This window comes from Myotis yumanensis, unplaced genomic scaffold, assembly GCF_028538775.1.
Source record: "Myotis yumanensis isolate MYYU_CA2020_CCGP unplaced genomic scaffold, mMyoYum1.0.hap1 SCAF_1, whole genome shotgun sequence".
Taxonomy (NCBI): Eukaryota; Metazoa; Chordata; class Mammalia; order Chiroptera; family Vespertilionidae; genus Myotis; species Myotis yumanensis.
The window spans coordinates 164,402,339-164,427,349 of NW_027223752.1; the positions used below are offsets into that span (position 1 = coordinate 164,402,339).

The 25,011-nt window shown below is 41.0% G+C and overlaps 1 protein-coding gene across 3 annotated transcripts in view; it reads right to left on the reverse strand.

Annotated features, from left to right (window-relative positions):
• The window catches only part of PRKCQ (protein kinase C theta), a 144,336-nt gene extending 122,490 nt beyond the window's left edge, over nucleotides 1-21,846 (reverse strand). For 2 of the 3 annotated variants that reach the window (XM_070391549.1, XM_070391542.1), the window contains exon 1: nucleotides 21,736-21,828. The gene's annotated coding sequence lies outside the window, so the exon portion shown is untranslated. Of the gene's footprint in view, nucleotides 1-21,735 lie in introns of all 3 variants that reach the window. The other variant, XM_070391556.1, reaches the window with a different exon arrangement.
• Nucleotides 21,847-25,011: the final 3,165 nt, after the last annotated feature.

The window sequence follows — 25,011 nt, forward strand, 5'->3', positions numbered from 1 at the left end:
TGTATTACAAAACACTTCAGGTGTACAAAAATATAAAAAATAACTTAATGGAAAACTTTATACCAATAGTCCAACCTAAAAAAAGAACACATTACCAATATATTTGAATTTGCCAATGTCCTCCTACTGATTTTATTTCCTTTCATATACCCAGTACCCACCAACAGAATTACTATCCAGACTTTGAATTTATTATTCCCACTACTTTTATATATGAAATATATATATATATATATGTATATATATATATATATATGAAATATATATGTAGTATATTTTTCTGGCTTTAAAATTCAATATAAAAATTGCTTATATTCTTCCACAACTGCGTTTATCATGTTTGTGAAATTCATTCTTGTTCATAGATGTATCTCAATTTACTCATTTTTCATTGCTCTATAGTAGTGGCTCTCAAACTTTTTGGTCTTAGGATTCCTTTCCTTTCTGAAAAATTGTTGAAAATGTCAAAGAGCTTTGGTTTATATAGATTAAATCTATCAATATTTGTCAAATTGGAAAAAATACTGAGAAAATTTTAAAACACTTCTTTATTATTTAAAAATAATAATAAAAATCCATATATGTAATGCCATATGTTATGATAACTAATATTTTTCAAAGCAAAAGAATTAATGAGGAAAGTGTCCTTTTTGCAAATCTCTTTAATGTCTGGCCTAACAGAAGACAGCTGGCTTCTCATTATCTATGTCTGCACTCAGTCTGTTGCTCCTAATATGCAGTCTCTGGAAAACTCCACAGTATAGAATTCAGGGGTCCTCAAACTTTTTAAACAGGGGGCCAGTTCACTGTCCCTAAGACCATTGGAGGGCCAGACTATAGTTTTTAAAAAAACTATGAACAAATTCCTATGCACACTGCACATATCTTATTTTGAAGTAAAAAACCAAATGTTTTCAGTGGGCTGCATGTGGCCCGCGGGCCGTAGTTTGAGGACCCCTGGATAGATTGAGAGTGAAAGGTCAAGATGGACTGAGCAGTACTATCAGATTAGTTTTGACCTGAGTCCTGAGGATCTCCAGGGTTCCCTGGATCCCACTTGGAGAGCTGCTCCTTAGTATTCCACTGAAATAAATTTATTACAGTTTTAAAAAAAATCTATTCTTCTGCTGTTCTTATTTTTTTCTCTTATAAACCATGCTGTTTGAACATTCTTGTAGAGTTTTTTTAGAATAGGCACACAGTAGGTTTTGGTGTATACATGTCTTCACTTTCCTACTCATTGCCAAATTGCTCTCTAAAACTTAAAATCTGTAAAAGCACCAGTAAATAGTTTTTGAGCACCTAAAACTTCAATGAAGGTTATCTCTGGGAGGTAGGAAATGTGATTCTAATTTTTAAAACAGAACTGTAATTAACAGTGTGGAAATGCATCTTGTGTGGAGAAAGGTCTCCCAGACAAAAAGGTGCTGATTAGCCATGACAATGGCAAAAACAGAGCCCCAGAGACAGACTCTGGCAGAGCTCCGTCAAGTATTTCTAGGAGGAAATCCTACCCATCTCCCTCCCCATCCCCTTAAATGCCAGTTCAACCAGCTATCTGCTGAGTTCAGCTGAGTGACCTTAAGTAGTTACTTCACTTACATCAGTAAAATGTTAATATTTCATGATTGTATGGATTAAAACACACTATTTTCAAAGATATAGTCTTGCCCTGGCTGGGTAGCTCAGTTGGTTAGAGCGTCATTTGGATACACCAAGGTTGCAGGTTTGACCCCAGGTCAGAGCACACACAGAAATCAACCAAAGAAAGCATAAATAAATGGAACAACAAATTGAGGTGCTGTTTCTCTCTCGCTCTCTCCCTTCCTCTCTCTTAAAAAGAGAAAAAAAAAAATAGTCTCTTCAGGACATAGGACTCACCGAAAAAGCAACAAAGGTCAGTGGGTGCTAAAATCCACACTGATTTCTTAAGGAATTACAATTCTAAAGACAGAAAACTCTGTAGCAGTTGCTGTAGGAGCAAAATGGGGCTCAGAGCTGGGAATTAATGGGCGGGCGCTGGAATTGGATGAAGGGGGTAAGGTTGGGGAAGAAAAACAGTATGAAAAATAGTTCCCTGTTTTGATAGCTTGGTCAGCAGCATGTAGAGGGCAATAGCTAGGTCCCAAGAAATACTGTGGCTGCTGACATTTCTATTTAGAGCCCTCCATTTAGACGGCACCTGGTGAGGCCACATCCACTGTACTAGTATATTGCTTTGAGAAGAGGCAAACATCTCACTCATCTCTACGGCAGGAATTCTGTCAACTCTTTCCCCAGAAAATGAAAATGGAAGTTATATTTAGTCACAGGAAATGAAAATGGAAGTTGTTATTTAAAAGATTATTGTAATATCAGGTATCATATCCAAGAAGTCCCTTATTATAACTTACTTTTATTGAGAAAAATTACTGCCATTCAAAATAACTGAGTCCAATCCTATGATGACTCATTTGAATCTCCTCATGAGAAGTAAGGATCTGTTAGTGTCACCTTTAATTGATATGAAAGCAGAGTGGTTATTTGTTTGCAGAGCTTAGTAGTAAAACCTCTCATCTTTCTAAATGATGATCGGGCCTAGACTGGCAGTTGCATATACAAGCTATTTTTAGGAATTTCTATTTCAGACAATAGAAATTCAGATGAATAAAGCAAGCCTTTGAAACAGACTGCTAAACAAAAATATTTACTAAACTGTAATTCTGTGCTATCATTGGAGGGGACAAAAGACATCCATTGTTGGGTATATATGTTTTAAATAAGTATCAAAGTAGTATGTAAGGGGTTTCAAAGGCTGCCACTAATTTGAATTACTTTAAGGGTAATGCAATATGCCAATTTTATAATGCTACTAGAGGCCCGGTACATGAATGTTGTGCATGGGTAGGGTCCATAGACCTGGCTGGAAATCACGGCCAATCTGTGGGGCGACTGGCGGGGCAAACCTGCCTTGGCCAGCCTGGTGCCACTCGCTCGCCGCCCGCCCCCACCCCCCACCGCCACCACCAGTCGCCTTCCTCTGCGGGATGACCAGCAGAGCGATCGGGGTCCGGGTAGCCCACTGGCACCTGTCTTGGCTGTCCTGGGGCCTGCGGGCTGGGGGAAGATCCTGCATTGAGTGTCTGCCCCCTGGTGGTCAGTGCACGTCATAGTGACCAGTTGTTCCACTGGTTGTTCTGCCATTTGGTCAATTTGCATATTAGGCTTTTTATATAGGATTAGAGACCCAGTGCATGAAATTTGTGCATGGGGGGGGGGGGGGGTTGTCTCCTCAGCCCAGCCTGCACCCTCTCCAATCCAGGACCCCTCGGGGGATGCCCAACTGCCAGTTTAGGCCCGATCCTGGGGATCGGGCCTAAACTGGCAGTCAGACATCCCTCTCACAATCCAGAACTGCTGGCTCCTAACTGCTCACCTGCCTGCCTGCCTGGTCACCCCTAACTACTTCTGCCTGCCAACCTGATCGCCCCTAATGCCCCCCTGCCGGCCTGGTCACCCCCAACTGCCCCCCTCTGCTGACATAGTCTTCTCTAACTGCCCACCCCCCCCGCTGGCCTGGTCACCCCCAACTGCTCCCCTCTGCCAGCCTGGTTGCCCCTAACTACTCCCCCTGCCAGCCTGGTTGCCCCCAACGGCCCCCCCCCCCCCCCCGCACTGGCCTGGTTGCCCTACGCAGCCTGCTATTCAGTCATTTGGTTGTCCCTCACTAACCCCCCTGATGGCCTGGTTGCCCCATGTAGCCTGCTGCTCAGTCATTTGGTTGTTCCTCACTAACCCCCCTGCCAGTCTTGTTGCCCCACTCAGCCTGTTTGGTCATCTGTTCGGTTGTTTCGGATGCGATGGCCCCTGGCTCTTTATATATATAGATAGTGAGGTGTTATAAGTGGATACCATAAGGTGGATTAAAAAACAAGGTATGGCTAAGAATGACCTTTTCATCTATAGAACATTATAGTAAGAATTACTACCCTACCTTCTTGTGATTCCCTTTGTTCTTATTTTATGGATCATGTTCTCAAAGCAACAAATGATATGGGGTATCTAGAAGGGCCAAATGCACCAATGATGCTATTTTTCATTGCTTTTCCTGAAGCTGTGGTTCTATTACCTTTCCTCTCACCTCCTCTGCCTTCTGGTGTCTGATGACCAACCCTCTGCCAATCTTGCTCTCTCAGAGGTCACCGATGATGCCAATTTCCAGATCCACTGGTTCATTTTTGGTCTTCTTCCTTGATGACTCCCCTTCTTTTCTCCTGCTGTCCTTCCACCTCTTTGGTCACTCTTTAGTCTTTTGGTTCAGCTTTTTAAAAATCTAAATAAATATGGAATATGTCTAGGTTTTTATTTGACTCCTGTCTGGCCAATCCTATCTATATTGATGGCTTCAATGATCCTCTACTTAGTGATAACTTCAAAAAGTACATTTTTCTTGACTGATAGTTGCACTTCTGTCAGTGCTATATTTTCAACTGCATATCAGACCTTTCCAAGTGGTGTTCCACCAGCTCCTCAAGCACAACCAAAACAACTATGAATTCTTCCTTTTCCTCCATGCCCATGCCTCTCTTCTTTTTCCTGTCTTGATCAATCGAATTACCATCTACCAAGTCTTTCAAGCTACAAATATTGGAGTCAACTGAGAGTACTCCTTTATTTTCATCCCTTACATCCAATTATGCAAAAAGTTTTATGGATTTTATCTGGTTGTTTCTTTTGTATTGATCTCTAATATTCAGTCTTTTGGCTTGAGAACTTCAGATATCTTCCCTAGATTATTACAATGAATACCTAATTAGTATAGACCCCTTTGCCTTGAATGCTGCCTATTTCTCCTCCACATTACCCATAAGAACTGTCTTTTCATATCTCTTCCATGTTGAAAAAAAATGAGACCTTCTTTTTGCCTAAAGTAGAAAGTCTTTGTTATGGACAAACTTCAAAACTTTAAGGAAACTTAATTGTGGCTAAAGATATAGCTTAAACAAGGCATTTAAAAAAGTGTTTTGGTTTCTTAAAATGTGTTCTTTTCTGTAGTCTTTAATTTGCTTAAAAGAACCTTAAGCAAAACAAATATCCCCTCACACAACTATAAAGATGAAAACAGACATCTAATACTAATGAAAAAAGAAATAGCTTCATAAACACATGGAGGAGAAATATGCAGAAACCCACAACTGATATAACTTGCAAAACCACAGCTTTAGCTCAACTAAAGTAAAGATGACTTAGATAAAATACAACCAGAAAACTGAGATTAAAGATATGGGGTAAATAACTTCAGCTGATGGTTTAGCAAGCAAACATCATGGGTACAGTATGAAGGTGTAGGAAATTGCTTTGGACTAGGAAGCTGATGGATTGACTCCACAGAGCCCCTGGGAACATAATGTTCTTAGGGGAATCCCCGCCAGCTGGAATAGTGTCACCTCTTGGACCATGTCCCATTCACTTGTGAGGATCTGGTCACCTTAATACAGGAGGAGAGATAAGACTTTTAGGTTCAAGTTGAATTTTTGAAGTTGACATGGAAGAGCTCTGGTGTTTATTAGGTTGTTTTAGAGCCAGAGTTGAATAGCAGATGCCAAGAGGCTTTTAGAGTGATCTACCAACCAGCTGTGATGCCCTAAACATCTTGCTTAGCTCCTCTGAGCCTGGGATTCCTTCTACTCATGCCAGCAACAGGCAATACAAAGTTAAGGACTTCTAAATAAAAGATATTGGTCCTCATTACTAACAGGAATCACCATAGTAAATAGTCAGAGTCCATATATTTATCAACATATATTTACTGACCACCTAATAAGTGCCAGATATGTACTAGCAAAGGAACATAGTGGCGATAAAGGAGCCATGGCCCTGGGCCTCATCCTCATGGAGGAATGAAGACAAGGGTTAGGCATTATTTGGGACCAGGAAACGACAGAAAATGCCTTTTCTCTATCACCTGGTAACTTGTCCGCATACTCTTTTTTTTTCTTTTCTTTTTTTAACCATAATTTTGGGGCAGTGAGTACATATCAGATATTTTACCTCTTCTTCACTCTCCATAAAGAAAACATTTAGTAATGTAAGCACAGACTAGGTTCCAGAAATCTGTCTCTTCAGTTCTTCTCTTCCACTGCTGCTACTTTATAGCAGTTGCCATGATCTAAACCAGGGGTGGGCAAACTTTTTGACTCGAGGGCCACAATGGGTTCTTAAACTGGACCAGAGGGCCAGAACAAAAGCATGGATGGAGTGTTTGTGTGAACTAATATAAATTCAAAGTAAACATCATTACATAAAAGGGTACGGTCTTTTTTTTTTTTTTTAGTGGGCCGTAGTTTGCCCACGGCTGATCTAAACTAAAGTATCTTATTTATAATCTGTTTACATTTTTATTGTCTTCATCCTCCTAAAGAAAGTAGGCTTCTTGAGGGCCAGGACACTGACCCTCTTTTCTCCCTTGTACTTGCAACCCTCAGGTCAATCACTGACCAATGATCAATGCAGCACTTGATCAATAAATAGTTGTGTAATGATTCAATCCCAGCCTTTCCCTTTTCTATAAAACTTCCTATTTTCAGTAAGTTACTAATTAAACCACTCTAACATGTGAAGGAAATCTTAGCGGTGCTTGCATTTTTAAGAGGATCTGTGTTCCTTAAACTTCTGGTTGGCAGAATTTCTGGTACTGGAATAAAGTGAAGTAAGGACTTTCTGGCAGCATAATGGAGGGTATTTTGAGATCTGGCGGGAAGTAACATTCCAAAGGCGGTCACCCTTTGATTTGCTGGGAAGTCCACTCCAAGAAAAGAGACTGCTTCTGTACTGCTCTGTTTTTTCACACCTTCATTCCTTCCTCTGTGGCTGAGTTCATACATCCTCTAAAGGTGCTGGCCATGGGGCAGCTGCCATCAGCGGTCCATGAGGGACAGAAAGGCAAGGTTAAAACGGAAGTGTAGATGCTTTGTTTTTGCCCCTGAGTCAGTGCATCATGGCTGTTCTGTGCCTTGGTGGCTATTATTATTTTCCTATTCATTTTCAGGGCTAATATTTATATATTCAATAAATTTCTCAACCTCTGAAAATTGTCCATTTGCTCAAATGTGAAGCATCTATTGTATTTTGAATGTTATTTTGCAAACCAACCAAAAATAATAAAGTACAGACTTCTTGAGATTTTAAAAAATGATTCTTTGGAAACTATTGGCAAAATAAATGTTTTCTTGACTAAGAATATCTCTTTGAACTTTTTGGAATGTTATGATTCAGAAACTTGTCAAATAATAACAATGAATAAATAATAGACATAAAAATGATCAGAAACTTAATGTGTACCTTGTTTGTGAATCACAAATATAAAACCATATGAATTATTCTGCAAATTAAAAAAATTATATCAGGCATATATATTGAAAAACAATATATCTCACAGTATAACAATATATTACTCTTTTAATTTCCAGAACAATCCCATAAAGTTGAAGTTTAAACTTCAAAGTTATTGCTAAAGAATGTTAATCTGGCTGCATTTCTCACTCGTTTTTAATTAAACAAACTTTCTTCTTAGAAGCTCTTTGTAACTTACAACAGTCCCTGTGTATGTGTGTGTGTATGTGTGTTTTGTGTGTGTCCATATATGATAGAATTTTCCATTTCTAATCTGTTTAATGTATTGTTAAACACATGAAAGAACTGATGAAAAAAGAATAAAGATATAAGAGGAAAGTCCAAGTAGGGTGTTATGAGAATTTGAGGCTGAGATTAATAAAAGACCAGGAAAATAAATGAATAAATTAGGATTCTAAAATACATTTTTCACTTGTATTAAAATGTATTTTTCCGTTATGATATTGTAGGTTTGAAGGATAGCTGGCAGGAAGGAAACACAACACAATAAATTTAATATCTGACTTTACTGGAAAGGAAAAATGCAGGCAGGGAAGAAATAGGAATCCAGGTAGATGTTCAAGGTTGAGGAAGAAAGGAGGACCGGGCATAGGAGTTGAGCTGTCTGTGGGCCTCATCTATGTGCTGCTGCCTCGTGGGAACTGGGGAGTGGCCAGATCAATGATGGGAGCCAACACAAAGCACTGGGCAGTCTCCTCCCTCACCAGTTTCCCTGGAGAAGCAGAAACTGTGAGAGTTCCTTGCAGCTTTTTTTTTGCTATTTTGAAACATCTCTCTAAACACCTGGAAGGATTTGCAAGCTGCGTGGGGTACAGAGATCCACCCTCCAGGGCCGACAGCAAATGCCTGGTAAGGATCTGGAAAAGTAGTATAGATCTAAGCAGGGCTCCTGGTGTGATGTATGAAGCTGAACCTGAGCATTTTCTCTGTTACTAAAATGAGTAATGTATTACATAGCAAAATAAGAAATATGCCCAAAACAGTAATTGAGAGGGAAGTAAGTGTCAAAACTCACTTCTTAGAATTACTACCAATGTCAAGTAGTATTTTTTTAAAAAAATGAGTCAGTAGACACAGTGTATTGTGAATTTCAGGCTTAGGAGAGTGTTAAGAACATGGGCTACGGCATCACGCTGCTGGTGCTCAAACCCCGGCCCTCTCATTTTGTTTAGTAACTCCGTGCCTTTGAACAAGCTACTCTACCTCATCTGTAAAATGAGGACAATGAGAAAATCTACCTGAAATGAGTTAATGGATGCAAAGTGATCAGAGCAGTACCTGACATACAGAGAAAAACCCAATATCAGCTATAATAATTAGTACTTAGTTTATATACTCAGTAGAGTCAAAAGAATGATGGTCATGTCCTTCCACTATCTAGCAGGAAAACCATTTCCTCACAGCGATTACTTCCTTTACAGTGCGCTGTGAAAAGAAGGCTATAGGTTCTTTTCAGGTGGGTGTTCCCTATTGGTGTCCAGCTACCACCCCTCGTCTCCCCAGTCCTCCCATTTGCCCTGCCCCTTGTCACTAGAGTCAAGAGCATCACAGTCAGTTTCACTTTCATGTTATTCAGGCAATTTGGGTCAGGAGTAAAGATAGCCAGCAAAGTGAAACAGGCAACACCTCAGATTTGGGAGTGACAGTGCCATGGCATGTTCCTGTAGCATCAGGTTCCCTGCACTTTGCCCAGCGCCTCTCCTGCCCTCCCGAGTTGGGCAGTCAGTCCTCTGGTGAGAGCCGCTCGGTGTCGGGAGGAGGGAGGGTCTGTGTTGTTCGGATCCTGGGTGCCTGGGTGTCCCTCCTTGTAATTTCCGGTCAGGGGTGCCCTTAGGGTGTGCTCTTCCTGTATCTCTGTGGCTGGGTCTGATGTGAAGCAGTCATTTCTTCTCACCGATGCTTTTTCCTTAACCACGACACACACTTTCTCTCTCATCTAATTGAATTTTCTGTTTGACTTACTGCGCTGGTTTCTTGTTGTTCGTTTATCTTTTTCTGCACTTTTGCAGCTTTGCACCCACAACATTGATTCCCGCACACAACTCACTCTTCTGGGCTCTGACCCTCCTCTTCCTCACACCCGCCTTCTTCCTGTCTGGGGTTCTCTTTCCCCAGGCACTCCACCGCTCTGTCATCTGCCTGCACTAAGCGGACATTTAAGAAACATTTATGGGCACTGTGTGTGGGACTCTGTGGGGAAGGGCAGACTGGGGAGAAAGGGACACAGATCCCTGCCCTGGAGGAGCTCCTGATGCAGTCTGGATGAGGAGAGGGGTCTTATCACTACCAGTTTCCCCAGGCTGCCCTTTGGGGGTCGGAGGAGTGGGCTTCACAGAGGAGGTGATGTCTGAGGGGTCAGCAAAGTGAGGACAGGAAGAGGTGGATCTCAAGACTGTGGTCCCACTTGGAGCTGTGCTAACCAGGAGGAGATAGGAACTACAGGTGCTCAGGGCCTCCAGAGATGGGAGGCTGGAGAGGCAGTCTGGGGACCAGTGGGGAAGTGCCTGGCAAGCCATGGGCGGGGCTGGATTTCATTTTGCAGTGGATGGAGAAAACAGAGTTCTCAAAGCAGAGAGCGATGGTCAGATTTTTGTTTTAGTCAGAACCTTCTGTCAGCAGAGTAAAGAGTGGGTGAGAAGAGTGAGACTAGAGGCTCCATCTCAGAAAATAAACTTGAGATTGCCTTTATGACCTGTTATCATATCAGCAGCCTGAATATTTGTGCCATACCATGTTTCCAAAGATGGCTGCCACAGCATCCGCCACTCCCTACTCTTCTGCAATGCCACTCGGCTGCTCCCCACGGAAGGATGCCATCTACTGCCCTCCTCCTGAACTTAGCATGTTTTTTTAAAAACATATTTTATTGATTTTTTACAGAGAGGAAGGGAGAGGGATAGAGAGTTAGAAACATCAATTGGCTGCCTCCTGCACATTCCCTACTGGGTATGTGCCCGCAACCAAGGTACATGCCCTTGACCGGAATCGAACCTGGGACCCTTGAGTCCACAGGCTGACGCTCTATCCACTGAGCCAAACCAGTTAGGGCCTGAGCTTAGCATGTTTTGACAGCAGAACATGACAGAAGTGCTGCTCTGTGACTCTCTAGTTTAGGCCTTAAAAACCTGAGTTTTTGCTGTTTTGTGTTTGGAACACTCACTTTTTGGATCAAATCACCATGAAAAGAAGCCCAAGGTATAGAGAGGAAGAGGGGATATGAGGTGGGCCTAGTGTTCTAGCCATACCCACCAAGCAACACATATGTGAATGATTCCATCTCAGATCTGACTGCAACCTCATGAGAGACCCCAGGTGACACCATGAGGAGCAGAGTCAGCCCAAACTCCTGATCCTTAAAATGGTGCCATTTTAAGCCACTAAGCTTTGGGGTGGTTTGTTACACGGTGATTTATATGTAAAGCAATACTCTGGGTCAGAGAAATGCATGTTAAATAAATAATAAACTGCAGCCTTGACAATTTCACAGCAATAGCATTGCTTTACTGCCAATATGTGCCAAAGTGTACTTCATCCTTGATTACTTATTAGCAAATCTCATTTTGAGCTTATGTCATAGTTCACTGATTAGCACTTAAGTTTTTTAAAAAGGGCTTCTCAGAAAAGGTAATCCTCTGATTCTGTCTTGCTAAAGGCTAAGAAAATGTGGTGTGTGGATTAAAATCCCCAGAGTTCAGACTGAACTTTCCTGCTGGTAGTTTTAAGACAAATATCCAAACAAATACATGTTTCACTTTTTGGAGCTTCAGAATGTTTGCTGATTCTCCATAATTGGCTTTCTTTGCTGTACAGCTGTGTCTCGAGATAGAACAGTACTTCAATCAGAAGTGTGATATCTCTCAAGATGTAGCTTTTTACATCTAGAGGTCTTGTTTATTTTTCAATGAGAAAATACCTACAACATTTTTCAGGAGAGAACTGATTTTTGCATATTTAAATAAACATATATTCTCTCTGTTCTGAATACTTCTAATCTTTCTGTGAAGAGAAGGGACTCTTCTTCCTTTCATTTCTATTGAAATAAATAACATTCAAATATGTGTTAGCATTTCTTTCTACCAGCTCCACCTATGGGAAACTGTTAACAGATGAGTTTTGCTTCATTAATTTCTAAAAATATGTGCTAATTTATGTTTAGCAACATTGACAATTTTTTTTTGGTCAAGTATGTTGCATTTATTTGATTTTAATAAGTAACAAAAAGCATTTTCCTTTTGCTCATATGCCTTACTAAAGTGCTTTTAGTTACAGATCTCAAGTGTACTATAAATATTAACAAACCTCAATGCACAGGAACTAGGAAAGAGTTCCAGTAAAAAAATCCTTCTTTTTATTGGAATGGAGGAAAGAAGGTTAAAGAACCTTGTTCTGTGCCTTTGGCAAATACTTAAGCTGCCTCTGCTTCAGAACCTGGAATTATGCAAGTTATTTCTGATTGGATTATTTCATCAACATTAAAAGGATTTCATCAAACTCTAGGATGAGCTCAGTTGTATGTAAGGGGTAGCGTAATTCAAGTTCCTCTTTAGAAAGAGTTCATTTATGGCTACTGTTACTATCACCCCTTTTGTACAGCCTGAACATGTCCTGGAAAATAAATACATGCCAATTTGTTTTTCTGTTTTGAATGACTAATGAAAAAGAATTGAAAGAGTCCCCAACCATAGAGGAGAGAAGATCCCATCTGGCTATTATTCATCATTATCTTATCTTCCAGAAACAAAGTTCACCGAGGAAATCAAGTTGCTCTTTTGGGAGAAGCAGCATTTTGATAAAACTTGGTTGTTATAACATTCCTTGTGCTACCACCAACAATAACACAGTAGAGGAAAAATATTTTGTTATCATATGAAATTTTGCTTTTGCAAAATCAAGACAATGTAGTTCAATCATGTCAAACTCTCAGCCTGCGGGCCACATGAGGCCCACAGTGAATATTTTTGCAGCCCTGCCAATATAACAGTATGTAAGAAACGTTTTGATAAACATTTGTAACTTAATTTTTACAATATCCTGTTATATATAATTATTAATAACGAACTACAATGTTCGCTAATGACTGATTACTATAATCCTGTTGCATTCATTTCCCTTATGCGCCTTATGCGCAGGTGCACTGTTTCTCTCCACTAATACTAGCAGCAAATATTTTAGCAGCTGATTACCAGGTCATTACTCTCGGACTGACTTGTTTGGTGTGTGCAACAGGAAATATTTCGCTTTGGAGAACAAGAAAAATAGGTTTACTTGCGTTATGCTTATTAATTTGTGCAGTTATTCAGTGTCTGGTAAGTTAATGTTCAAGAAAAAATATTAATTTTTATTAAGATGTTCTATTATTTTATGTTAGCGATTACTCATTTATTTCAGCCCTTTGTATTCAGCATGTCTCTATCGAAATAAACCTATGTTTCTATGAGAATTGAAGCTTTTGTTTTTTTGTGGCCCACATAAACTTAAACCTTGTTTATTTGGCCCGTGTTAGCCTTTGGGTTTGACATGCTTGGTGTAATTGAATGACTTCAGTGATTGGGTGACTGCACTTCAGTTTATTGCTGAAGAGTTACCCATTCCCCTATTGATTATATTCTCTAATCTATATGGCCTATTCACCAACACTTATGAAGGTGCTATTGCCTGGAATCCTTAACATTTATCCAGTACTGCACCACCCCAGGTACCCAGGAACATGTGGATACCAAAAGACTATCTGAGAAACAGCTGCAAAATAATAGGACCAGGAGGAGTCCTAGAGACGCCCTCATCCAACTCACTCATGCTGTGGTCAATATGGCAAAAGTGGAATGAGAACCTTGGTCTCCTGGCTCCCACTTCTGTGACCTTTCTTCCTGCCATCACTGTTGGATGGCTCTGCAAGACTGGCAGGGCCATCAAAGAGCAGGACAAAGGCAGGGGGAATGATGTCACAAGATCTATAGCCTCTCTCCAGTCCCTTCTGCTGAAAGGGACTATCTATTTTGCATTCTCAATTCCCTTGTGTGCCAACTTTCATAGTTCCCTGTTTACTGTAGGGAAATTGGAGAGCAGTGAGGTGGAGAAACTGGCACCTTAGAACCTGGGAGGGGAGGAAGCAGCGGGTGATATAGTACAGAGACTGGCTTATCCGAAGTCAACACACCAAAGGGTAACTGTGTACTTGGCCCTATAAACCACTCTCAGTCAGATCCCCAAAATTCACCTTGAGGATGTGGACAAAAATTAAGAGTGCTTAGGGCTCTTAATACTAATTATAGGTCTGACAAATGTACATCATACTCAGAATCCTTCACGTTGGTGAACGGAGGAAAATCAAATATATCCCTTCACTCTGAGAGGCGTCATGAGCTTCCTCAAGTCTGCGGTCTGAGCTCTGTGCCAGGAGTTAAAGAAAAGGAAGGAAATAGAAAACTTGGCAAATGTCCTTAGGCTAGCTTACTCAGGAGATAATAATTGAATAAAATATCATTACTGAGCTTCAGTCATCAGCTGGATAAAAACCACAAGTCCTCAGAGATATGAAAACATAAGAGGGAGGGTAAACACATGACAAGCTACATGGAAAAGGTATAACACAATAGGACACTTTTTTTTTTCTAATTGCTAAAAGGGACCCTGGTTGAGAAGACCTTTTCATGAACAAAGGGAGAAATACACTTAGGATTGAGGGGCCACCTGCATTTCTTATTTGCTAAAGGAGAACAAGATACTTTGGATGGAGGACCCAGTAAGGGTTGGAATGCAGAGGCTGTAAGAAGTGTCTCCCTTATTTGCAGGCAAAGGTGAGCATAACTACCTGAGCCTATGCTGACACTCCCCTGGAGGGAAGTATCAGTGGAACTCACAGTTCATTTCCCCTGAAACGCAATGCCATTCATGAAGTAAAGTGCACTCTGAAAACTCTGAAGTCTCACAGGGGTTATGTCAGCTTTTGTGATACAAGCCAGAAATCCAAGCTCCCATTTTGACATCATTTTAGTTCTGGCTTTCTTGTTAGGAACCTGTATTGGTGTCCATTTTATTTGATTATTGCTGGGATTTATTTTTAATCTCATTTAAAATATTATGTTTTTTCCCCTTTGGTTTCATATTTTTTGTTATTCTACTTTCAAGTGAATCTCCTAAATAATTCATTACTCTCTATTTTTAAGACATTTTTCTTTAAATGCTTTCAATTATTTTATCTTTGGCATTCTTTTATCATCCAAATTCTTGAATCTAGTCTTTTACTTTTTACCTTTCCTACTCTTGCTGTTTTAATGACTTTTAAGATAATTATGGTTTTGTTTTGAAGAATCCTTGAAGTCTTTTGTCATTTCATTAAAATTTTCTTACCTCTTTTAATATCTAATATTTTCTTTTTATTAAAATAATTAATTTTAATAAAATTATATAATTAATTTCTCAGTATATCTACATTTTGTCTACCTTTTACCTCATTCTTTTGCTTGTGGGATATTTCAGTGTATTTGAATATTACCTTTTATTTCCTGATCATTCTTAGGTTGGTCTTTTTTCTTTTATTACTGGAATTATAATAGTCAGCAAAATAAAAAACTGAGGATGACAGAGGGAGAAAATCACACCATAGGCAGGGGGAGATGGAGCTTTTCCCTGATAGCAAGTTGTCTCTGAGCATTTCCTTCAACTTTGACTTCTTAGTAGAATTTATCTAGATAATTCTAGAGAACCATAGACAAAAACTGCCCAAGATGATAATGATTCTACTTGTATGAACATTTAAATGACTAGATTGGGATTCTTTTCTCCTACAGCACACAGTTCCTTAAAAATTACAGGTTGTAAAATTCATAGTTTATTTATTTATTCCACTAATATTTATTAAATATCTACTATATGTCAGATATGCTGACAGATGCTAGGGATTCAACAGATAATAAGGAAGAATGTGGTTTCTTCCTCCAAGGAGTTTATAATGTTCTAGGGAAGTAAAAAAGTAAACAAACAATGGCAATATATTCTAAGTGTAGTGGTAGCTAACAGTTTTTGATTGATTACTATATGCTACACATGGTGCTAATACTTTATATAGATCAGTGGTTCTCAACCTTCCTAATGCCGCTACCCTTTAATACAGTTCCTCATGTTGTGGTGATCCCCAACCATAAAATTATTTTTGTTGCTACTTCATAATTGTAATTTTGCTACTGTTATGAATCATAATGTAAATATCTGATATGCAGGATGTATTTTCATTGTTACAAATTGAACATAATTAAAGCATAGTGATTAATCACAAAAACGATATGTAATTATATATGTGTTTTCCGTTGGTCTTAGGCGACCCCCAAAGGAGTCACGACCCACAGGTTGAGAACCGCTGATATAGATGATCTCATATGTACTTTAAGAACACGTGGGAGGAGATAAATTCCTAATTTGGAGGATCAGAAAAAGCTTTCCAGAGGATGACATCTAAGGTTGGGACTGAAGATATGTAGAACTAGCCAAAGGAAGAAAAGGTTTAGAGGTTGGGCAGAAAGCTGATGAGGCAGGGGATCCATAGGACTGCTGAGGAACCCAAAGAGGCTGGACTTGGAGGAGCGTAATATGTGTGAGGCTGGAGAGGACAGGGGAATGTAGATCAACTAGAACCTTTCACTTCATGTCACAGAGTCTGAGTTTCATTCCAAGGGCATTGGGTAGCCACTGGAGAACTTAGAACAAGGGAATGACACACTAAGGTCTGGGATCCAGCAAGATCCTTTCAGCTGTGGCGTGGAGAGTAATCCATAGTAACAGAGACTAGTTAGCAGGTTCTGGCAGTAATCTAGAATAAATCTAGTGGTGGCCTCTCAGAGCAGAGGCAGTGGGGACAAGAAAGGGTGGATGGAATAGGGAGATATTCAGGGGGTGGAACTAAAAGAACTTGCTTTGGGGTAAACCTGGAGGTGAGACATCAGGCCAAAACATTCAGATTTCTGGTTATACAAGAACAGATGATACCAAAGTCAGGTTCTGGAAAGAATGAGAGGGAAAATTTATGGAAAGAGGAAGGAAAAAGATAATACATTCAGTTTGGGATATTGTGGTGCTGGATGTGCCTATCAGCTATCTGTGGAAGAGGATCAGTAAGACTTTGCATAGGCAAATGGTTGGTAGGTGGTCAACCAGGAGAATGGCTATGGAGGGCAATGAGGAATGAGGTTGCTTATGGCATGAGAAAATGAAGGAATATTCATCTTCCAGGGGGCAGAAAGGAGAGGAGGAGCTTGCAAAGGAAGCAAGGCAAAGTGCTGAGAGTGCAGGGACAGTGGTGACAAGAGAAGGTCTGAAATATACTGCTCTAGAAAGCAAAAGAGGGCTGACCAGGGAAAGTCCGAGAGCCTGGCTGGAGTTGGAAATTATGGAGTTATATCATTGTGAATTGGCATAGTTCCTTTTTTTTTCAGAGAACTCATCAATACCTGTATACACACTGGAAAAAATAGGCAGTTGGATTCAGCTCTGATCCCAGGGACCCCAGTTTTAGAAAGGAAAGCACATCATGTCACATGGTACCACCAATGCTTGTCTTCTCCTAGCAGCAAGGGGAAAGCTTTGGGAGAGGAAAGAGAGGCCATTTTCATCTTTGTCAACTTCTGGTTGAATCATGCCTACTTTGTATAATCAGTACTATTTCTCCTAAAAAATCACTTCTAAATCATGTATGTAGGGGCTACCCTACCTACAGGGACCTTTTGTTTATTTTTTAGGAGCCCTCCTATCCATGGTTTCCCTAATCCTTCAGCGAATGCTTTAGTAATAATTACAATGATTCTGCACTAGAGAAAGGTATATAAGCACAAGGTGAGATAGGAAAAGCAATGAATTCAGGAGTACCATAAGTCCAGGACTCCTGACATCAGGCATCAAATAATTTGGTAAATAACTCACTGGTTACCCCTCACACCCATTAGGATGGCCACTATCATATAAACAGAACATAACAAGTATTGGTGAGGATGTGGAGAAACTGGAACCCTTGTGCACTGTTGGTGGGAATGTAAAATGGTGAAGCTGCTATGGAAAATAATATGATGGTTCCTATAAAATTAAACATCCAATCCAGCAATTCCATTTCTGGGTATATGGCCAAAAGACTTTGAAGAGATATTTGTACACCCATGTTCATAGCAGCATTATTCATAATAGCCAAAATGTGGAAGCAACCCAAGTATCCATCAACAGATGAATAAACAAAATGTGGTCTACACCAACAATGGATTATTATTCAGCCTTAAACAGGAAGGAAATTTGGATTCATATTACAATGTAAACCTTGAGGAACCTTCAGGACATTATGCTAGGTGAAATAAGACAAATACTGTATGATTCAACTTATACGAGGTTCCAGAGTAGTCAAATTCATAGTAACAGAAAGTAGAATGCTGGTTTCCAGGAGCAGGGGGAAGTGAAGAATTGGAAGTTAATATGTAATGGGCATAGAGTTTCAGTTTTGCAAGTCGAAAGAGTTCTATTGGATGAATGGTAGTGCTGGTTGGACAACATTGTGAATATACAGAGAGGAGCAAAAGTAGGTTTACAGTTGTGAATACACAAGACGTAGAGTTTATTCTTATATTATTATTTATTAATTCTTGCATTATTTTTCATTAGAACAACTGTAAACCTAATTTGTTCCATTCTGTATTTAATGCCAATGAACTGTACACTTAAATGTTATGTATATTTTACCACCATTAAAAAATTAACTGGTGGGTTGTTCAGCTCTGTGGTTTATGGCAAGTGCTTGGCGGTCAGATAAACCTGACACTACCACTTACCAGCTATAAAAGCTGGACACATGGCTTAACCTCCCTGGGCCTAAATTTCCTCATCTGTAAAATGAGGGTGATTATGGTAATAATAATAATATCTAATTTATGAAAGCTTTGCAAAGATTAAATGAGATGGGAATGTTTGTCAAATATAAATAAAGTTGGGAGTATAAAATCTGGTACATAAATTATAAATAATAATGACTCAATAAAACGATGTTTTACTGTTTTTGTTGGCTCTGATTATTATTATCATCAATATTATCAGCTTAATTCAAAGTTAGCATTACCCTATATCAACCTGTAAAAGTATATGCTGCCAAAACGAGTGCCTTTAAATGTCTGCTAGTTTAATCCCAGAGCAGAAATCTACAATTCTGGGCTTGGGCTGAGCTATCCCTAATTCCTGAAACCTCTGATTCTCATTTGCCCAAAGGATAATTTTAGAAGAGAGAACAATATGAAATTTGTGTATAAATGCTTTACATGTTAAAATAACGAAAGATATTTCCATTACTGCAAAGAAATGCCTTTTAATTCACCTTTCTGCCTCAGCATTATGTTTTCCTATGGGTGTTTCATGGTTTCTGCCTTAACAGCCAGAATAGGTATGAAAAAGCAAAGTTAGATGCATTACTTCTTGAAAATGAGATGGTTAAGATATCAAAGTAATGGACAGAAACAGAAAGAATGAGTTTAATGTTATGCATGCCACCACAACACTAATTTCTCTACTTTTAACTACAGGTTTGTCTTGGGGCAATACAATTATATAAATATGGAATCACATGATACATGTATGTTCTCTGGGATATTTCATTATGTAACAACTTTTTATTTTATATTATTTGTGGAAATTAATTACTTGAAAAAAAAGAAAGAAAAGATTGAATTGTATAAAAAGAAAATCACCTGAAATCAAATATACTCTTATTAAAAGTCACATTAGATTAATATCTCCGCAATAGTTTCAGGGGCAAACAACATAATCAGTAACTCTAAAACATAAAAAGCATTAAAAAGGAAAGTACTAATTCTAATTCCTATTTTAAAGGAAGGCGAATGTCCCACCATTAAGCTGGGATATGGAGATTTGTGGAGCTTTACTCCTGAGTGCCAGTCACAGATTTGTACTGTAAACCCTCTCAAAACAAAATCCTAGACCCAATGCGCAAGGAATTTTAGATGAAACACCAAGTTCATTATAGAGGAGAATTCTGTCATTTCCACAAAGAGAGAGAATATGTTACAATGGAATGAGGGACCTTTATAGAAATGATCAAAGACAAATGAAGTATTCAAGGGAGCCTCCAGTACCTGCCATGAACAAGAGAAATAAAATATTAGTGTTGAAGGGGATCAGTGAGATCATAAGAACGACTGAGCTGTGAATAATTGAGCAATATCCCTGCATACCTGAAAGAGAAGGGGGACATCAGCAAAAGGAATCAAAGTTCCCAGTAGTTGACCCACGTATTTTCCAAGCAGACTCAACAAAGGGTAGGGAGTGGAGCAGTGAGAGAGAAGGTAAAGAAGTCGCCCAAGAGCTCCTTGCCAACCTGAGCCACCGTAGTAGTACAAGACAGTGACGGAAGTGAACATGACAAAACAGAGGGTGGTGACAAGTCTCCCCTGGAAGTTTACATTTTACAAGTTTACAAGAAAATCACAGGAGGCTGAAACAAAGGCTGGTGATGCGGAACAGGTTACTTTTGACATCAGAAATAAGAGTTGATGAGCCCAGGCAGGGGTGGGTGGGTCAGAAGAGATAAACCAAATAATGTGTATGCATATATGCATAACCCATGGACACAGACAATAGGGTGGTGAAGGCCTGGGGCGGGGAGGGAGGGGAGCTAGAGGGGTCAGTGGGGGGAAAAGAAGGACATATGCAACACTTTCAACAATAAAGATTTTAAAAAAATGTTCCTCTCAAAAAAAAAAAAAAAATTCCCCAAACCAAAACCAAACCACAAACACTTAAATTATACTTCATTTATAAGTTGGGAGTTTTACAAATGATGCTTTGAAGGTTTTAAAAGCTCTTCCAGTGCTGTGTCTTTAAATGTATATACTTTCATTTTTATTTTTTTTGGCTTAAAACAAAAACAAAACAAAACAAAACCCCAAAACAATAAATGAATATATGTATGTACAATCAGCAGAAGAAAGAGACAACAAGAGCATTCGGAGGCGGACACCTGCCTCAAACAATGGCACTAATCGCAGAGGATTTTAAACAGCTGTGCATAAACTTCAAAAGTAATTGCAACCAAATTAGCAAATGTCACCCTCCTTCCCACTAGACACAGCATTTTCAAAAGAGATCAGGCATCTGTGGGCAAGCCTGCCATTTTATGAGTTGCCTAAGATAAGTTAGGGGGAAAGAAATGAAGATGGTGATTCAGAAGGTTGGGGTGTATGCTGGGAGTGGGGCACCCAGGGCCTTACAAATAGGGCTTGTCTGTGAAGCATCCCAGCCAAGGAAGGGCCTGGGGTGGTCACAGCTCTAGAAAACAATGCAAAGGGGGCAGCAAGCCCTGGGGCTGCCAGAAAGGGCGCCGGCCCTCGCAGGACCTGCACACGCCCCAGGAACAGTCACCACTGACCAGGAGAAGCAGTGAGTGCTCACTCTTCTCTCCAGGCCACCACCCCTCCTTGTCAGCCCTTGCCATTACTGAATCATCTTTCATTAGCAACTTTGAGCAGGACAACCCTCAAGGACAAGGCAGCACGGTGACACTCACTTTGCAGACACAACCCAGTGGAGCCAGCCTTGGGCTCTCTCTCTCTTCATGCCCACGGTAGTGCCTGCGCCTTTAGCATGAACAAGTCCATTTCACATGGATAATTGGGGCTCTTGAAAATCCAGTGAAATAAAGACATTTCACTCTCTATACGTATGACCCTCAAAGCTTAAAAACAAACAAGGATCCCTCAAGGTTACCGAATTAAGCACCAGACGTTTTTTGTTTGTTTGTTTGTTTGTTTGTTTTCGTTTCTTTTTGCATCTAGCAGAGACCTACCTCACCCCAACCCCATGCCGGCGAAAAGAAACTTGGTTTGTTTAGAAGAGCGAGTGTTGGCAGCCCTTCCTGCTGCTCTAGCAATGGATTTCAAAAAAAAACAAGTTGCTGTCTGACAGGTTGCCATCTGCATCAAACCTCTCTCCTTACAAATGTTTGCCAAGAACATAAAACTTTCCACCTTCTTCCCTCCCTCCCTCCCTCCGCCCTTCATTAGTTCAGGTGAGAGTTAAAAAACGAGAAGGAAGGAGGAAGTGCAGCCAGCCCGGTGGCCTCCTTGCAGCCAAGGTCCTCACCATCCCTGGCAACCCGCACGCAAGAACCCCCACCCCAGAAACCAGTGACCCAAAGTTCGCTGCGCTCCTGTCTCTTCGATTTCTCTATCATTCTGCACCCCCCTTCCTGGAACAAGTCACCACGGAGCCGGGTGAGCCGCTTCCGCTGGACCGGGGTCCTGGACCCACGCAGACAGACCCCCTTCCCTCCCCTGGCCGGCGACGAGCGGCCACGCAGGGACCTACCTGCTGGGTGGGCTGCCGGTCCGAGCGCAGCTGTCCCGCGGTGGCGCGGGCACTGGCGGTGCCGGCGCGGTGGGTGCGCCCGCAGGCGGTGCCGGCCAGGGGGCGCTCGTCACCCCGCGCTCGGGACCGCAGAAGCGGGTCCTGGACGCCCGCCCGCCCAGGAACCAGCCCAGCGCCCAGCTGCCGGCGCCTCCTCTCCTTCGGCTGTGCCCGCCCCGCCCTCCAGCCTCGCTCTTTACAGGTTCTTCCCTCCCCGCTGTGGCGACCAGAAGGGGATGGGACACGCTTCGGGTGCGCTGTTCAGGGAGGAAGGGGCGCTGAGCTCGGGCCACACACTGGCTGATGCGAGGAAAGGAGAGGGGGGACTGAGACCACATGATTCTCTAGCTAGACAAACTGAAAAGCGGAAACGATCCTTCAGTGGGAAGGATCAAGGTCACCCTGTGAAGAGAACTTCACCTGTTTTGTCTGTTTTTACACTAGAAAGGACTTGTGAATATCTTTGTTTTATAATTACCTGTCTGGGAAGGTTTGAGTACAATTCTGTGCCTTGGATAGTCTTTCCCAGGTGGTGTCTGACCTGGGATTTTGATTTTCTATCTGCACACGGTTGTTTTATTTATAATGTCCAAAGTTGCCCTCTCTAAACTGAGCCCTTGAAGTTGTAATGGAATGTCGTGACAGTGCATGTGTCATTTTACGACTTTTGTGCTTCGCTGACATGATTGACAATCATGCTGAGGATAATAGGGTGTGCCCCCCTATACTTAATAGAATTCTTTTTTAAAATTCATGTCAGAAATTACATGTCTGGTTACCAATACTATGTTACTATTACAGAGCTATTCCCTCTCAATCATGACACTAAATGATTAAAATGTGCTTGGCTAAGGCTTTTGTTGCTTTAACAAACTAGGACCAGTGAGCAATAAAACAGAAATACTTTAAAAAGTGTGTGTGTGTGTGTGTGTGTGTGTGTGTGAGAGAGAGAGAGAGAGAGAGAGAGAGAGAGAGATTAAAAAGGTAGGGAAAAAAAAGAAGCCAAGCCTTGGATCAGCAGATTTCTGGTCATAGAAGGATAGAGTGTCAGCTGAAAAGGACCTCAGATTCCTGCTAGTTCCAAAATTTTATTTATTATTTTAAAAAACATTTAAAAAATTCTCACCTGAGGATATTTTGTATTGATTCTACAGAGAGGGAGAGGGAGGGAGGGAGGGAGGGAGGGAGGGAGGGAGGGAGGGAAACGTTTTGATTGGTTGCCTGCCTCTCAAATGCGCAAAGATGGAAACCTTGGTTTGTGCCCTGACCAGGAATTGAGCGGTGACCTTTTGGTGTATGGAAGGGTGCTCTAACCAACTGAGCCACACCAGCCAGTACTCAAACTTTTTCTTTCTTTCTTTGTTTTTTTTTTTCTTTTAAATTCTTTATTGTTGAAAGTATTACATGAGTCTCCTTATCCCCCCATTGACCTCTCCCTGGCCTCTCCCACCCCCAGCACATGCCCCCAACCTCCTATTGTCTGTGTCCATGGGTTATGCTTATATGCATGTATACAAGACCTTTGGTTGATCTCTTACACCTCCCTCCCCCCGAAAAACCAAGGCCCAGCAGGGTTTGGTGACTTGATTAATTCACATTGCTGCTTGTGCTGGGAAGCCAGATATGGTGATTCTTTCTCTTAATCTATGTGAACTCAGCAAAGCAAATGCACACACCTTATAAGGGTAAAATATAGTCCATTAAAATGAGCCCCTTTCCCCTATTGCTAATATCTAACAGCATTGAACTGACCCTCAGGCCAGGATCATCCAACAGAGATGCTGCCACCTCTTAGAACAGTCTAGCCAGGGGGGTTGAGGGTGGATGGGACTTGAGAAGGGCTGGCTCACCCTGCCATCATGTAGTAGGCGTTCATTGTATATTTCCCTGGCATGTAGTAGGCGTTCACTGCATATTTGCTACTAAAATTTGGAGGAAAAATGTGTTTATGGCTGGGAACAAGCCATTAGAACTGGATCAATGACCATCCTCCTACCCCATCAGCTCCTCTCTGCAGACTGTCAAAGAGAAACCTCCTAGTTCAAAATGCCTTCCTCCTGGCTCTTGTCCAGCCATCCTTACACAGCCTATCACATCGAGAAGAGATGGCAGACTGCCAATGGCTACAGTGCCTAGGAGATAGTAAACCCATTCATTCCCCATTGCTGGCTTTTCATTGACTTTTGAGAAGGAGGCTAAGTAAGTATTGGGGCTCAAGGGAAATTCACATGCCCTTTTAATTTCATCAATACTAGTTAGTGGCTTTAAAAAGAAATTTCAAATAATGATGATTATGTGCTGAGTACCTATATATCAGTCATCGTATGAGCACTTTGGATGCACTGTTCTCTTAATCCTCATAACAATCTTATGAGTTAGATATTATACCATCATCCTCATCTCCTCTATTTTAGAGATGAGACTAACCAGACTTAGAAGGATCATGCAGCCTGCGCAAGATGCCACAATTGATGAAGTACCAGAACCGGCATTCATCTCAGGCCGGTGTGAAATAGCCCTCAGGCCCTGTTGAATACTGCTTCCGTTCCACAGCCATGTCCTCTGTTTTCTGCTTCTCTCTTGGGATAGCTGGTCTCGGGGACCAGTGCTACTCTACTATTTTATTTTATTTATTTATTTATTTATTTATTTATTTATTTATAGAACTACATGTTTTATAACTATGTAGTCCTGCAATTGCAAACTCATTAATTGGAAGACTAGATTTTTTAAAAAATATATTCATCATGTCTCTAAAAGGTTTTTTTTTTTTTAATATCATCTGAAAGAAAAAATTCCATATCTATTCTTGATACATACTAGGTGTGAGGGATACCTCTGGACCTTTTTGACTCCAGCATCCTGTCTAGCCAGCCTTCTCCTTTCCCAGCTTACAAAGCATTTTCTATCAGACATTATCTCTATTTTACAAACACGGCTGCTGCTCAGAAGTGCTCCACACCTTTGTTTCCTGGAAGAGGAAATGGCATTTCCTGGAGCAGACTGCTTGTGGGTGGTGAGGTTCCATATTACGTTAAACACACCGCACTTTCAGTCGTGTGCTTCTTGCCTCCTTCAGTGTCTGCCCGAATTTCCTGGAATCGTGCTGAACACAGACCAGAGGGCAGCTGTGCCAGTTCACTGCAGCCGGGAAGACATGGTTCCTGCTTTGGGTCCAGAGCTAAGGGATAAGGGACTCCCAGGAATCTGGTCCCTGGAGATACCACAATCCATCTT